Source organism: Rhinolophus hipposideros, assembly GCF_964194185.1.
Source record: "Rhinolophus hipposideros genome assembly, chromosome: 2".
NCBI lineage: Eukaryota > Metazoa > Chordata > Mammalia > Chiroptera > Rhinolophidae > Rhinolophus > Rhinolophus hipposideros.
Window position 1 is genome coordinate 29877747 of NC_138048.1, and position 14104 is coordinate 29891850.

General features: G+C 36.6%; 1 protein-coding gene across 2 annotated transcripts in view; it reads left to right on the top strand.

Moving 5' to 3' along the window:
• Positions 1-14104, top strand: part of COL8A1 (collagen type VIII alpha 1 chain) — a 150547-nt gene that overhangs the window by 77740 nt on the left and 58703 nt on the right. For both annotated transcript variants that reach the window (XM_081076444.1, XM_081076443.1), the window contains exon 2: positions 13261-13378. The gene's annotated coding sequence lies outside the window, so the exon portion shown is untranslated. The remainder of the gene's footprint in view (positions 1-13260; positions 13379-14104) is intronic.

Consider the following 14104-nt stretch of genomic DNA (forward strand, 5'->3'; position numbering starts at 1 on the left):
AGTGGTGAACTGGAAGAAAAAAAAGGGATGAAAGATGAAAGGAGTGGAGGAGATGATTCTCTAAGCCATTCAGAATTTGGGGAGTAGCACTAAAGATAGGGAAACACAGAACCATGCTTACTCACCACCAACTCCAATGCCAAAGCCAGGAGGCACACTGGTGGAAAAGTGCAAATGTTACTCAGGGACATGTAGTGTGAGCAGTGTGGTGCAAGATGGGACTAAAACATGAAAGAACCATTCGAAATGTCAGCTGATTGCTAAGCAGACCAGTCAGCCATCCAGTGAGTCCAGAATACTAGCTCTGTGCTCAGTTGGTACAAAGGTGCCACTGCAGCCTGGGTAGACAGCGCTGAGAGAAAGAGGATGAGAGGGACACGATGAAGCTCACAGTAGGGCAAGGAAGTAGCTTAAAACCCAGTAGATTGGGGTTTTACAGTACAAGATAAATTGCTGACAACATTGTAATAAAAGAAAAAAAAAGAGTGGCACAAGTTCATACACTTGTTCACCCCAGTTTGCTATCTGGAGTATGATTAAATTCAGACTTCCCTTGTTTAATTAGCCATTAGGTTTGATGAAGAACATTTTTCAAGTCAAGCAGAAAATGACTTAAAAGTAAGGTGTGTCTGTAAGAGAAGGGTGAAGGGCAGGCCAGGCTAATGCATGAAAAGCAAAAGAGCAAAAGAAAATATCTTTATTATAAAATCCCTTAGAATATTTCAGCAGATACTAGGCTTTCTGAGGGAGAGAGGTGATGTGGCTAACCCTGATATGCCTTGTGATGCTTAATTCAAAGTTCAGCAAAAGTTTAAAAGGAAACTCAGTGAAAATTGATCACTCAATAATTGAATCACTGAAGAAAGAGATCCGCCCCAAAATATTTCTACCATGGACTTTTTTCAATGCCCTACTTTTGAGAATTCTTTCAATAATATAAATTAAAAAAAAAAAAATTCCATGCTACTTAAGTGTTTGAAATAAAGGAATCATCTTTCAAGAGGAACTCTATGTGTCATCATATTCTTAATGCTCACTTTGTTAGTATGGGCTTTAAAAGATCCCAGGGCATGGAAGATGGGAAACATATCCATGTGGATAGAAGAGATGGAGCATGATAGCCTCCTTTCCAGTGGACTAAAAGCAGTTTAATAAAAACACTTATATGTGATATCAGTGGCCTTGCCAAAACATTCAGGCAATAATAAACTGAAAAATTATTTAGTATATACAAAAACTCACACCCTTTGACATTCATGTATCATATAAACAGGAATAGGTACCTGAGAGGACTTGTAATATGTAAGTTAAACCTCAATTTTTAAAATTCTTATAATTCTTGTAAGGACTTGTAATATGTAAGTTAAACCTCAATTTTTAAAATTCAAAAATAGAGTTTAGAGGTTCTTGATTGAAAAACCAGTAATAGGATGATACACATTGACCTTTGTGGGTAAAAATAATGGTAGTTAAGGGAAAACAGCTGCTCTTTTTGGCCAAAGGACTATTTAGAACATATTCATAGAATTGTTGGGCATTAAAGATGGATGAAACTTTAAAATGATGTTTGTCCATTTTCTCATTTTATCCTTGTAAAAAACAACGTATTCCTCCCATTGTGATAACTAGAGGTAAATTGCTTGTCCAAGGTGTTAAGAGCTAATAAGTGGTCATTAATTTATTGAGACTATGATCTTACCCATTCCAAGAAAGTATGAAATATAAATTCCAATATTTTTTTAGATTTTTATGATCTAATAAAAAATATCTGATTGGGACTAAAGAAATGGGACATATTGACATGTCAATGTTGGTAGAATGAACCTCATGAAAATATACTATGATGTTATAGTCATGTGTATACATTATTTTGACACCCCTGGTATCTATGTATATCTATATCTACATCTATATATGTATATATATGACTGTGACTTATCAGTATATATTGAGCATTACAATTTTAATACAGTTTTTTTCCTTTCTTAAAATGTGTATACATTTTTTTTGGCACCGTCTATATATATGATATTTGAAATAGAAGACTTGTGTGTCCAGGAAAGAAGCCTGAGGTGTGTTTAACAGCTATATTTAGAGGAATGGCTATTGGGAGTAGTACTCTTCTCTGTAACGAGGAAAGAAGAGGAAACGAATTTAAATTACAACCAAAGGAATTTAAGTTTGATGGAAAGATCTTATTGGCAGTGAAGGTTTTATAAACCCTGGGAAAGATTCCTGAGGAGGTTTTCGAATTCCCTATCTGGATGTATTTAAGAGAAGGGAGATACCCATCAGCCCAAGGTGGTTGAGTTAGAGATTTGCCTGGAATTTGCTTTCAGCTGATTTCTGTAATTTCAGATTAATTCCTGACAACATTCAAGATGTCAAAGACAGTAAATGCTACACATTGGCAAGAAACATTGCCCGAGAGAGAGAGAGAGAGAGAGAGAGAGAGAGAGAGAGAGAGAGAGAGAGAGAGAGAGAGAGAGAGAAAAGAGAAGCTCACCCAAAGTAATCGTTTCCTTGGAAAATCAATTGTCATGTGCTAGGTGGTTATAAGTGGAATGTATAATTATAATACATTCTGGCTTTTATTTTCTTTTTTGCTTGGTTTTCAGTGGAAAGAAGGTTTATGAAATCTCTCTGGCGGTCTATGCCCTGATTAATACTTTTTTATTTTCCTTCTTTAGGCTAGTTACAACTGAATCTCTTAGAACAGGGGTGTCCAAACTACGGCCTACAGGCCAACTGTGGCCCGCAATCCATTTTTTATTGGCCCGCAGCAAATTCCAAAAATATATTTAGTTTACTTAAATAAACCAGGTGAGGCAATACGTACTTCACCTCGAGTGAGTGGCCCGGCTGTTTGTGTATGGGCCCTTGGTAAAAAACGTTGAAAAAAGTATGGACACCCCTGCCTTAGAAGAACCTAGATTTAAGTAGCAATGCCTGTGCCCTCAGAGTAGATACCTGTGAAAGTAAAAACGTCTCCCTTCACTCCAAAGGAAAATGTTTCTCCCTCCGAACAGAAATAAGCAGGATGATTCCACCACTACTGTCACCCTCTGCTTCCTTACCTTTACACTGACTCCAGCAAGTTCTTTGCAAATTGCAGAATTTCCCCTCATTTCCACTATACAAACAACACTTGTATCCACGGTTTATACCCAAATCTTCTAATTTGTTGTACTTTTCTGTTTATACAGCTGTGCATCTGTTTGCCCCATTGTGTTCACCACTTCTATTGTCTGGGTTTCGTTGTGAGCTCGTAGGGGCAAGGAATGGAATCTGTTTTCCTTGCTGTGCACGGTACTGTGTGTGCTTACGCAGGTGGGCACCGTGTGACTGTGCTTGCCAGTGATGGTTCCTGGCATGACGGGATGCTCAAAACAAAACAAAACAAAACAAAACCTCCATGAATTGATCAAAGTTGGAGAGAAGGCTCAGTTCATAGAGTCTGTGTCATCCCATGGTCCTACTACATGCAGCACACAAAGCCATGATGGACGTCAGGGACATCAGCAACTGAGCACTGCAGACAAGGGAACAGTCAACAACTCGAAAATCTAATAAACCAGGGCCTAAAATGCACAGAAAACAAGTCTGCATTTATTTGGGAGCTTTCCCTCCACCACGACCCTCCTTTCTCTCCTGTGTAAGCCCAACCTTACTGGGGTCTTCCTCTCGGAGCATATGTCAATTCCCATTGCCATAGGAGGTTGTTGTATTTCAGACACTCCATGGAAGATTGTTCAGTTCACAGTATCTCGGCTTTCTAATTTCTTTTTGTTTATAGCCCAGATGGAATGAAACTCATTTCCATCAGAATTAATATTTCTTCCTTTCTTCCAATCACCACACACCCTCCTTTTAACCTTCCTTTCCACCACCAGTCTTCCTCACTGACCCAAGAGGACGAAGACAAGTTGATCTGTGTTTCTTAGTTAGCTTACAATTATTTAATGCCTGTTCATCCCTAAGAGTCTTCCAAGTTACATCAAAGGACAAAATGATTGATGAAAACCCTTCCCTTAGGGAAAGCACAGGAAATAACATTTCATTTAATTCAACAAATATTTTCTAGGCACCAATTATGAGCCACTCACTGTGTGCTGGGAAGAGAGAGAGGAGCAAAACTTAGACTCTATTTTCAATGTGTGTGTGTGTGTGTGACTAATTAATTTAAAGTTTAATTAAACAATCTTAAATATAAGAAGGTTGCTTTATTATAGAAGCATGATAGGGACTAAATTACATAACATATGCCATTTTATATACTTCGTACATAGCTTGCTATATAGGCCATCCTCAATAATTAATAGTTACTCCTATACTACTGAGCTATGGCTTCATTTAGAACAATGTTTTGTTTTGTTGTTGTTTTTTAAGAAGTCTCTCTGGAAATCACATTTGACCTTGGATTACAGGAAATGTCATTTGTTATGGAGATAAGGGAAACCATCACATTCGAGTGCAAAACAACTATCATTTAGACATTGACGTCAACATCTTTCCACCAAAAATGGAGCACAGCCTTGTCCTGATGTCCCAAGAGAATCTGGTTCTCATCCTGCTCTTCCTACCGTGTTTCCCCAAAAATAAGACCTAGCCAGACCATCAGCTCTAATGCATCTTTTGGAGCAAAAATTAATATAAGACCCGGTCTTATATTATGTTAGATAAGACAGGGTCATATATTAAAATAAGACCGAGTCTTATATTAACTTTTGCTCCAAAAGATACATTAGAGCTGATGGTCTGGCTAGGTCTTATTTTCGGGGAAACATGGTATGAAGGTTCTGGGGTGTTTCAGAATCTCAATCACATCCCAAACACACACACGCATTTATTTTTCTCCTTCCTGCTTCCCCCTACCATGGTTTGGATCATAGTTATTCTACAAGAAATTTTAAAATTTATGTGCTTTAATTTCTCAAACAAGGTTGATACTAAAATATACCTATCTTCATTCTGGGTTTGCTGTGATGATTCAATATGTGGAAATGACAGAATGTTGGAATGACATAAAGACATCTCTTTATGTGAGGTGCTAATATTTTACTCTACTACATTTTAATGATTATCGATTTTTCCGTTAGCTCCATTTATGTGTTTCTTTCCCTTCATTATCATGAATCTTTATACCAGCACATCTTAGCCTGTTATACAAACCCAAGTGCAAAGAAACCACTAGGACTTTGGTGTAGATAAAGAGCTAAAAGGATTAGCAGGGACCAGATTTTTAAATACAAAGAAATCTTGTATAAAAGAAGTCTGGAGTGAAGGGGGTTGAACCTCAATCCACCAGCGAAGATGTGACTTCTGCAGGAGACCCTCGTTGAGGAGCCTTGGGAGGCAGGCCAGGCGGGGTGTAGAGCTCAGGGGCACCGGCCAAGTGCAGCATCCAGGAAGAGAAGGGAAACATAGACCTCCCTCGCGGAGCTCTTCACTTCTCTGCAAGCTCTTTAAGTGTTATTATTTACTGCTAGCAGTTCTGGACAATACATCACGAGATCAAATCTGCTGTCTAGCTCCTTTCCTACATGCTGGGCAACTTGAGAAAAAAACAATATGATTACTGCCCGTCAGCAAGCCCTGCCTGATCTTGTGATCCCGGTCATTGGGGAACCTGAGCAGTTACTCTAAAACGTAATCTGGCTTTAAGGAAATCCCAAACCATGTATACTATGTTTCTATTTTTTCTGCTTTAGAGATGGAGAAAGTAGATCCCAGAGAGGTTAAGCAACTTGTCCAAGTTTGCATAGCAAGTTGGAAGTTGATACCAAGTTGGTATTCTTTTTGTTGCATTACGGTGTCATCGTGTGGGTCGAAACATTTCTTTAAGTTATTGCACATGGGCTGATTTTATTTGGAAGAATCTGAAACAAGCATTGCTTCGGTTTGTATTTTATAAAAATTTTCAGACTCATACCTTGGAACTGAGGACCCTTTATAGGCACCAATTATTTCAGTAAGTGTTTTAAATTGCTGATATAAGAAAGGCGAGCTAGAGTAATATCTTTCCAGGAGCTGTCTGGGTTCCATCCCAGCTCTCCCAGTTTACTGGCTAGGCAACCTCAAGCAAGTTTCTTAATTTCTTTGTACATACAATGATTATTTCAGGGCATTGTTTTAATTAGTTAACTATTACTCAGTATTATCAATTAGTCTTAAACAAGAATAAAATTCCTAATTTTAAAAAAAAATTTTCAACTACAGTTGGCATATAATATTATATTAGTTTCAAGTGTATAGTATAGTGATTAAACTTTATATAATTTACAAAGTGATCACCTTGATAAATCTAGTAATCAGTTTTTAACTAGAGGTAAAACTAAGCCAAATTTTACTCACCCAAGGCATTTTTTTCATACTTGCCCAGAACAAATTGCTTCCCAAGTCAGATGAGGTATAATGTTTAATTAATCAATTACTCAATTAAATATATGGGTGAATATATGAATGAATCATAATGCAAATGACAAGATGATTGAATAATGATGTCATAATATAGTTGCCCAAACAAAGGAATCCATTTACTTTGCAATCCATTTACATTTTTTAGTTCAATTTAAGCATTGCTCTATAATGCCCAATATCTGGATAACTAAAAGAAGACTTCATACCCAATTCTTCTTGAATATTTACCTTACAAAGATATGGCCTTAGTCTTTTTCCTAAAGTTATAGAAGACCTCTGACCACACCTTGAATCACCATTAGATTCTCAATATTTTATCATGTCTGAAAGTACATCCAATGGTTTCACTTGAAAAGGGTGATAATTTCTCCTTTGATATTTTCTCAGCAAGGATGAGGGACTTCTGGAAAACATTTGATATATTTCTATCTATTGCAAAAGGATGCACCTGGAATAAAAATGTTATAGTCTATTTCCTGTGAAATATCAGCGCTTAAAACACACTGTAAGGGCCTAATTTTAGATTGCAACCAGTAAAGCCTTTGGTCTTCAGTTCTCTGAACTAAAGTCACTATTTCTCAAATTTATTCACACATTGAAGTGTTAATTTCCCACTCCCACCTTTTTTCTTCCAAACTAATAGAATCCAAAGATTTCAGATATACTTTAGATAGTCCGATATTTTCAATCTTTTCTTCTGCCAAATCATTGCGACTTAGCTTCTTTGAACTTCGTAACTATTAAATACTGTTGTGAGATCATAATGTGAATTTTACAAATAAAGGCAAATTAATGTTTCTCGAACCTTAATGCACTTAAAAGATGACCACTGATTCAGCAATCCGGACCTCTAAGGACAGCGTAGTAAACCTTAGATTTTTTTTTCCATTATTCTAATTTGTCAGCATTTAGTTGTTAATTCAGAATTGACCCTGTTTGGGTAGAATTGGAATTCTCAACCCTAGAGTTTTATCTGAGATTCTGCAACTTTAAGTTTTTGTAAAAATCAGCTGAGGGATTAAGGAATTTCTTTGGATGAGTGGAGAAAGGAAAATGGGCTGTCCCACCTCTTCCTCCAGCTCTTGAAACATTCTTAAGCTGCAGTGAAACCAAATCAAGTGTACTACTCCATGGGGCAACATGAATAGTTTCCAGGAATCCCAAGGTGACTCACCCAGGTCTTTTTCTAAGTCCTGTCATTTCTAAACAACACAAATGCAAAGTTCCTATGGAAATCTTGTGCCAAATTTAATAGTATTGTTGATCAATGAATATTTGTCATAGTCCAGATAATGGCCATGCATCAGTAAAGTAAAATATAATGTCCCTTGAAAAACATGAAATAAAATTCTAGGATAATGCAATGGAATAAGAATAGGCAGCTCCTTTGTTTGGCTGATTCCTGATTCACCAATCTTCTTCAACATGTGTGAAAGAACAGTCTTGTTTTCTCACTGCCTTAATTCATTTTTTGCATGGTTGTAAAAACTAGATAAGACTGCACAGATAATACAATTAGCAAGGAGACTGGCCCAAAGGACATGTTTAATAAACATGTATTTCCTTTCCCTTCAAGAATCATAAGAATGTGGCCGGCCTGCTTTGCAGAGGAAATTCAAAACTGGTGGAGATAGGCTATGTTGAAATATATATCAAAACCTGTACCTTAGTGTCTGAATGTTATATAATTTCTAAAATAGTATGGCATATCTATAAATAGCAATTCAGATTTTTCTCATGAATTTTATAGAAATAGATCTCATTACTGTAGAATCTTATGATCATACCAGACCACTGAGGCCCAACCACTAAGATTCCTGAATCCTAGAGTAAATAAATGACATTACAAGGAACAGTTTTGTTTATTTGTATTGTGATATAATTGACATATAACATTATGTCAATTTAGATATGTAACGTAATGAATCGATATTGGTATGTATTCCAAAATGATCACCACAAAAAGTCTAGTCAACATCCATCGTCAGACATCATTAAAATGGTTTTCTTGCGAGAACTTTTAAGATCTATTCTCTTAGCAACATACATACAAACATACAAAACAGGATTGTTAACTATAGTCACCATGCTGTACATTACAAAGAGGAACAGTTTAAACTCCACCCCGTAGGGTAATTAAGACATCTCCTCATTCTAGAGACTTATAGTAAGCCAGACTCAAAAAGGAAACCCTGTTTTCAATACTAACCGTGATGAAAGGGGAGTCTTATTTCTTATCCAGTAAATAAATCACATATTCGATGGCAATGAAAATATTGGTGGGAGGTACACGTTCTTCATTTCAAAGAAAGAGCCTGTTGAGTGGTGGTATAGTTTCAAAAGTATCTGATTTGACAGAGGATTTCTCATCACACTCCTGAAATAATTTTACGCTGCTGTGATTTTGTTTCTAGGTTTTTCTTTTTTAAAAATTGAAGCAATGAACTCTAATCAGAACCATCAAAGCTTTTAAAAATGACCATATAATTCACAATTTCTATATTTTAAAATGATGTCAAATGCCGTGGTTTTTTTTCTGCACTGCTAAGTTCTGTGTTTCAGAAGTGCAAAAAGTATTTGCAAGGCATCCAGTAAATACTTACAGAACACCTACCGTGTGCCAATGCTAGTTCTGGTTGCAAGGGATGTTAACAATAAACAAAACAAACAAGCTCCCTGCTCTGGAGGAGGAGCGGTGGGGAGAGAGGAAGAAGGGTTGATGTGCAGTCAGACTATAAATGAATAAAACTCAGGAAGGAAGATAGAACTGCTACTATGGAATTAAAGAGGATTAGATTAGAGACACATGGAAATGAGTGCTTGACATTAGATTGGAGAGTCAAGGGAAACCTCTCTGAGGAAGTGATATTCAAGTTGAGATTTAAACGGTGAAGGGCTCAGCCATGCCGTGTTCTGAAGGAAGAGAATTCCAGCAGAGGAACAGCAAAGACTTGAAAGGAGGGGACCTGCATGATGTTTCCCAATAAGGAGGCCAGCACAGCTGGAGAATGGAGGGCATGGGAGAGAGGGGGCAAATTTGAGAGGTAGGCAAAGTAGGAATCAAATGGGGCATGGAAGCCAGAAAAGAATCTTATTGTATCTCACAGTTGTATGGATCTCGGCTGGGAGTTTTTTCTGCTCTCAAGGATTACTCTCCTGGCAGATTGGCTGATGTGAAGGGCCCCAAATGGCTTTCCTTACATGCTTAGAGCCTTGGCAGGGACAGAAGGAAGGCGGAGCTCAGTGGCATCACTAACCAGAGCAGTGACACCTAGATGTTCCTGCACAATGGTTTCAGAGAGTCAAACCTCTTACTTGGAGGCTCAAGGCTCCAAAGGGCAGCACACAATGCAATACCTTCCTGTCTTTCGTGACCCAGCATCAGAAGTTACCTAGTGCCTCCTCCACTGTGCTCTATTGGTCAAAGCAGGCACAAGGCCTCCCAGATTCAATGGGGGGAACACAGCAGAGGGCCAAAGAATTTGTAGCCATGTTTTAAAACCCCCATAGCACATACATTTTTTTCAGGAATAAAGCAAACTCCCCTTTACTTTTTAATTTTGTTCATAATTTTTTTTATGCAACTTGCTCTTACATATTTATATAAATAAATGTATCTCTTTTTTTTCCTGTGTGGTTTCTTCCATTGCTTTGCCGTTAGTTTTCAAAAATTATTTTCAAAGTGTCTATCTAGAAAATCAAGGATATTATCAATTCATGTATTTGGAGACAAGGCTTTATGATCTTTAGATACTTTAAGGACTATGTATTGTGATTTCATTCATTTCATTTAATTCTTAATCTTTTTCATCCTTAAATTTCCATCAATGACACATTTGAAAATTCATCTAGTGGACAAACGGTTAGATCAGTTGGTTAGAACACAGTGCTCTTAACAACAAGGTTGACAGTTCGATCCCCACATGGGCCACTGTGAGCTGCCCCCTGCAACTAGATTGAAACGACTACTGACTTGGAATTGATGGGTCCTGGCAAAACACGCTTAAAAAAATTTTTTTAAAAAGAAAGAAAAAGGAAAAAAAATCATTTTTAAAAAATGCCAATTAAATCATACATTTAATTGTACATTTGTTCTGTAAGGAAAAAAAGAAATCTGACTAAATAGTTCTTGCTCAACATTCTTCCACATTTCTGGTTCATTCTTTCAAGATGAACTGAAATACAATAAGCTACATATTGCCTGTGTAGCAGATACTGTGTTTCCCCAAAAATAAGACCTAGCCGGACAATCAGCTCTAATGCATCTTTTGGAGGAAAAATTAATACAAAACCAGGTCTTATTTTACTATAAGACCAGGTCTTAATATAATATAATATAATATAATATAATATAATATAATATAATACAATATAATACTGGGTATAATATAATATAACATAACATAACATAATATCAGGTCTTTATAATATGATATGATATGATGTGATGTGATGTGATATGATACCTGATCTTATATTAATTTTTGCTCCAAAAGACGCATTAGAGCTGATTGTCTGGCCAGGTCTTATTTTCGGGGAAACATGGTAGTTCTTTTCAGGCGTTGCGATGGTGCTGGAAAATTGAATAATTTTATTTATTTAATAAATGGTGATTGCAGCACTCTTTCTTACAGTGTTTTGAATGGCAAAGCAGAAAATGTGTCATCACATAACAGCAAAAAGAAAGTCTTTTAGTTAGTAATTATTTTAAAGAACATTCTTCTGGCTCGTAGAAAGGAAAGAACCCCTATAAACATATGTGGTAAACACTACAATGCTAAACAATGATGCTCATCTCATATTCTAAAAATGGCAGGTGAGGTTTCTTTCAGTTATTTTCTCTGCTTCCAATATTGCATTTCAAAAACTGGTTTATTCAACTATCTGAGTGTGGAACTATGAAAACTATGCAGAGAGAAGTAAAATTGGAAAAAGTGTGTGACACACTCCTAATCATGATCCTCAGCATTTCTATTTAACCTGTGTATCTTTTCTGTTCTATTTTCACCACATCCGAGGAAAAAATACATTTTGGAAGAAGGAGACATTGGAAAAATCTTATTGTCGAATGCAATTCGTCACCATGAGGGCAGAAGCTGTATTTTTTTTTCTTCAACATTTTATCTCCAACACTAGGCACCGTGCCTTAGTGTTGCACACAGTAGCCCTCAATTAATATTTCTTAAAGAATGATTTTGGGAAAGATGCCAACGTATTCATGAGCCTCTTCCTGTTATCCAGTCTGAAACTGCAGAGTTTCCTTTACATGAAGGCATCTATGTTCATGGAATACCTCTTTCCTCTCTGTTTCTATCACACGCCAGTCATACCGCAGGAGAAATGGACTGGAAAAGTCAAACCCTTGACTCCCATCACTGAACTTTATTACTAGAGATAATTTGAGATCCCCATGGTTTTCCAGAAACAAAAGGTCTTCAAATCACCTATGGCTAAACCAAACTGTATTTATGTTTGACTATGTACAAGTTGAGCCAAAGTTCAGAAAGCTGCTGTTTCCACCCTTCATGCCTGTGCACCTGTTTTGAGGACTCCCTATGGATGGCCACATACCAGAGCCTGGGCCTTGTGTTTTAGGGACATGCATGTTTTATATACATTCAGCAACTAGAAGACATTCACGTTTTTCTTTATTTTATGTTGAATGATGAATACACATAAACTCTTAGTAGCCACTAGCCAAAAGTAGGTATTTAAATTCAAATTCGTTAAAATGAAACAAAACTAGAAATGCAGTGCCACGTTTGTACTAGCCACACTTGTAGTGCTCAATAGCCACATGTGGCTATTGGCTACCATATTGAACAGTGCAAATATAGAACATTTTGATCGTCACAGGAAGTGTTATTGTACAGTACTGCTCTAGAATATATCATTTATGTCACATTGCAGAAATTGTAAGTTGGATACTCAATTCTGCAGTTATTTCCTAACCAAGCGATCTTTTTGTTTATCCAAATGTCTGAAGATGTTCCTATTTAAACGTTTTTTTTGTTTGAGTTTTTGGTGCAATTTAGTTGAAGGTAATATTTCTACATTCAAATGTAGATAATATTTCCTAAACAAGTCTTTATGGAATATTTCAAAACAAAATAGAGAGTAACAGAGAGGTAAATTTCTGTAATTCAGTTTAAGTGGGAAGAACTCCCATATGATTTGTAAAAAGTCTAAGTTATAGATGATTCATACAGTATCTTCAACTAAATTGCACCAAAAATTCAAACAAACACCTGAAAGTGTTTTAAAAGGCCATCAGGCCTGATGTGACAAATAGCTAAGAATAATTTCTAGCTCAAATACTGTGGTATACCAATTGTATAGAAAATGTGTTGCTGGAAGAGTTTACTTTTTTAAAATAAACCTAACTTTTCTCTCTGAAATATAACTTCCTCATAAATTTGCTTCCTCTATAGCAAATGCCCAAATCCTTTCTAAATTACCTGAAATCTGTATTAAGGGGAATTAAATTAATGAGACCTTAGCATGTAATATAACCATGAAAAGCAATAAAGACATACAATATATTGTTTATTTGGACAAAAACTATAAATAGAATATGTGTAAAAATAAATAAGTGCATATTTGCATATACAGAACCCCCCCCAAAATTGTCTCTCCTGATCAGCATACAAAGATCTCTTCTAATATCTCAGAAATGTGCATTTAAATTTTGGCAAATAGTAACATTTTTTACTGAAGTGTGTATTTATATAGTCCTATTATGTAATTTCTCTTGCGATCCCAAAACAATACATTTTGATAATAAAGCAACTTCTTGTCTTTCCAACTGAGTAAAACTATACTTTTTTCCCCTTACATCAGACGCTGTTCTGGAAGTGGAGCAGTACCTGGTGAAGAGACGAAAACCAGCCCCAGGAGTGCCACAGGAAGGTACAAGCAAGGACACTGGTCCTGACTCCAACGACAGCCAAGTCTAAATGTAAGTGGAGAAACCCTGGAGAGTGGCGCAGTTGCCACCGGTGGCCCACAGGAAGTCACTGTTGGGAGCACAGGGGCCGTTGGCAGACGCTCGGTATCCAGCCTGCCTGCATGACCTATTTACCTCCTATTCCCTTCTGCACCGCTACAGAAGCCTTTAGACCATCGCTACTAATGCCAGGTTTCAAAATCCCCGACAGTAAAATACATGTGCAGAATGTGATTCTAGCTGGTTTTTTAAGTCGAGGCATGTTGAATAGAGTCTTAAAATAATCATTTCCATAGGACCTGACTAGGTTATCCAAGTGTTCACCAGATGCTAACAAGATTTTGCAGAGGAAAATTGCAAACTTAAGCTTATTTTCATGAGTCAGCAGAGGGTTTTATGTAATGAAAGATCTGGAGATTTGTAAAATAAATAATTCCAGTGCAAATGGGAAAATTAAAATAATCTTATCATCTCCCAAGCATATCTATATGTGCTTTTCTACCATTATCAAATTTCTCTTAATTGAGCCAATTATTTTCTGGCTGATATTTTATAGTTTTAAGTTATGAGTTTTAATGACAAAGAACAATTCCTTTCAGATGACTAAAGTGACGTATACTAAATTTCCCTAAAAACAATCTAGGAAGTATGAAATAGAGCATGATATAACAAATACGGTTTTATTAACATATGATATTGAATATGGCCACAGTGCAAAATAATAACAGTATGCCAGAA